The sequence below is a fragment of the Mastomys coucha genome, unplaced genomic scaffold, assembly GCF_008632895.1.
Source record: "Mastomys coucha isolate ucsf_1 unplaced genomic scaffold, UCSF_Mcou_1 pScaffold15, whole genome shotgun sequence".
Classification (NCBI taxonomy): Eukaryota; Metazoa; Chordata; class Mammalia; order Rodentia; family Muridae; genus Mastomys; species Mastomys coucha.
This window is the reverse complement of record NW_022196897.1, coordinates 70,114,488-70,118,217: the sequence shown is the minus strand read 5'-3', so window position 1 is coordinate 70,118,217 and position 3,730 is coordinate 70,114,488.

Sequence of the window (3,730 nt, the reverse complement as noted above, 5' to 3'; positions counted from 1 at the left end):
AAAGGTCAAGGCTCAGCCCACAGTCACCTATTGCTCTCCCCAGCCAAAAGACCGTTTTTAAGGCACAAGCCAGATGCTCGCCTCAATCACATCACACAATGAGAAGTAAAGAGCAAGCAATACTCACATCACTTTTTAGAAGAATATTTTTTAAAAAATAATTGAACATTTTAATTCTCAACATTTCTATCTTAAGTTATTAATGGGTTGAATGAACATCAGTTTTTCTACTTTTCATTTTTTCATTTATAACCAACGTGAAAGTTTCTAATACTTTGGCAAAAAATTTAAAGGTCAAAGTATGGCCGTTTTTCCATCCACCAAAGGATACATTAAGATTAACTCATATAATCATTTTACAGTTTGTGCCACTGGGCAAGAGGAACACAATTTGAGTTCCTATTTGAAATAGTGTTTCCTGAATTACTGACATACAACACATAACACTTCAAGTTCATCAAGTGGGAGTGGCCTCGTTCACTGCTCCACCTACTGAGCAGAAACCGTCATCTCTTCATCTACATTTTCCTGGCCATGCACCAGCTATAATTCTTGTCCTGGAGGTGGACAGTGGTGAGCAACAGCCAACATAGTCTTCAGCTGAGGCATGGATTTCACTACGGCTTTACTGCCTGTGCTGCTCATGGTGGTTGTTCTCCTTGCTCTAGATGCCGATGTTCCCTTTTAACTGACTTCCTTCCATTTGTCTCTTTGCATTTAGCCCTGGATCCTAGTTCCAGACCTTATGAGAGAAGGGTCACTCTTCAGTCTTCTAGAGCATGAATACACTTCAAGAAAGAACAGAACTGCCCAAAGCTAGAGCATAAGGCTGGGAGACAGCTCGGTGGTAAAGTGATTGCTGCTCAAGTCTGAGGATATGAATTTGGATCTTCAGCTCCACATAAGTTCTGGGCAGATGTAGCAGCCCCACCTGTAGTTCAGATGTCAGCTGATGGAAACAGAGATTCTCCAGGGCAAGCTGCGTAGCTTGAGTAGCTCAGTCAGTCAGCTCTGGGTTCGAGTGAGAGACCCTGCCTTAGGGAATAAGGTGGAGAACAATCAAAGACTCCTGAGTCTTCATGTGTACATGCATGTGGACGGGCATACATGTGAACATGCATGCACACATGCAAGAACATACACGTACACATACACGAAAGGAAAGTATCACAATAAAGTTTCATATGGAGATTTTATTTGAGAATTGTTTAGGTTTACATAAATCTTAGATGACACCAAACAGGCTAAAAATCAGAACATGACACCTCAAGATGTTATATTTTATGCTGCAGAAAATCAAATAAAAAACATGAGAACTCCAAGGAGGGAGAGCATTCAGAGAGGTACAGGGATTAAAAACAGCAATAGACTCACTGTCAGAAGTTATGTAAGCAAGAAGTGTGAGGGTAGGGAAAAATTGAACATATTGGGGCAAAAAACTCCAAAAACAGACCAATGAAGACTTTTTTTTTCACTGAAAATTTAGGACTCACATAGCAGAAGGTATTAAGACCTTCACAAATAATGGTTACCTTAATATGCTGCATCACATGGGGTCCTCATCCATCTCACCATTTGCTGGTCCCCACTGTTGAACCTCCTCCCTTTATGACTCTCCCTACCAAGTCCCAACCCTTTCTAGTTAACCTGCTTCTGTGAAGTCAACTTCTTAACCTTCCATGTGGGGTTTGTCTTTCTGGGTGTTGCCATTTCACTACATCCTAGCAGTGATCACTCTCAAGCTCTCAGTATTTGTTTACATTAATCTAAGTTTAGTTGCAAATAGTGCCATGTCGACTTACCCAGGTTGCAAGTGTTTGAAACAGGTGATTCAGCCATTCTTTTCTGCAGCAGGCCCAGATGAAGTCATTGCCACTTGCTTCACTTACTCACATGCTACAACCACCCAGCGCATTGTGTCTACTGTCGCTCTAAAATATTACCTTTTCAATTAAATTAAGTATATGAAGATACTATCTTACACCACATCTTTTTTTTTTTGTTGTTGTTGTTTTTGTTTTTTTGAGACAGGGTTTCTCTGTATAGCCCTGGCTGTCCTGGAACTCACTCTGTAGATCAGGTTGGCCTTGAACTCAGAAATCTGCCTGCCTCTGCCTCTCAAGTGCTGGGAACCACATACTCTTTACTGATCTTCCTTCCTTCACATATTTCCAAGATTCTGAGTTATGACATTTCCTTCTCTGCTAGGACTTCCTTTTAAAAATGTTTTTGAAAATTGGTTCTTCTAGGAAAAATGAAATGGGTAATGACTTTTTTTTTCTGGTTGGCAGGTAGTTTTGTAATTTCTACTTTTTCCTTAAACACAAGTAGACTAATTTATGTTAGGCTGAAATCCTCGTCAGATAATTAAAAAACATCTTGTGGTTTATACAGTTACCTCCCAGTATTATTGTAATTCCTTTCCATTAGGCATGCGTGTGGATATTAATTTTCTCAACAGATTGAAGGGAGTAGCAATTAATTGTTGAACTATGAGATGGCAGCTTTCTGAGCTCAACACTCATGCAAGGTACTTGGCTTTTATTTATTTCCTTGTTTTCCATGTTCAGGATTTTTCAGCATTGAGAAAACAAATGAGAGGCATCTCACACACTACAATAGAGATACTTAATGCAAGTAGGAGACTTGCTTTGAATATCGTCGTGAGCAGGACTAGCACAATGGTAAGAAGTTTTGACATTACTAGCAAAGGAAGATCCTTAGCTTGTTTTACAGTACTTATTGTAAAATAAGGCTTGATTTACATCAAATGTATTGCTTGAAATTTTTACTAGGAATATTCTTCCAGAGAAGATAACTTAAAAAAAAAACTTGTATTCTCAAATGGAAATGAAAACGCAACCTGCCAAAACCTGAGATACAATGAGAACAGCATTATTTACTTTTAGAACTTGTTTTTAAATGTTTATAATTATTTTATATTTATTATTATTACTTTTTATCTTCCCCCTTCCTTTTCTTCCTAACAACCCCTCCCATGAATCCCTTGCAATGATACGATGTATAGCTATCTTCTTTTTTTTTCTGGGCATTTTCAATTTCATTTTAATATATAAAGCTATTATACAATAATGAGAAACTCTTTTCTTTCTTGAGAAATGTAATTTAGAGAAGTTGACTGAATTTTTTGACTCAAAAGTTTCAAAATGAGCCAAGGCTATTAAATAGTTTGGGACCATTAGGGAGTACAAGGAATTTCTTTCTGTGTTATTAATGTGCTTATTTTATTTAAAAATAATTAATTATTTCTATGGTAGACATGACTGAAAACATCCCTTTTAAGAAAAATGTATTCACACTATAATAAATTTTACTTCCTCATACAGTATAAAAGCAACACGATCCAATGTAAAGCAAACTGAAGGGAATGCAAATGATATGTGAAATTCTAGTGTCTTAAATATTTCATGTGTAGGTTGAGCCATTTGAAATGCCATGCAGCTAGTCACTTAGATAATCTTTCTTTTTTTCCTCAGTGTTTTAGAATATTCTAAATAGATCATAAAATATTCAAATACTTCTGAGTTCTACAAACTTACATGGATATTATAATTCTGTTTTAATTAATGTAATATGTACATTATTTTTATTAATGTTTCAATTGTTATTTATTCATTTATTGGGTAGACATGTGTGCCTAATTTTTAAAATAAAGGATTATATTTTTACTTTGGTAGATATTATGGGAAACATTCTTTTTTTTTTTTTT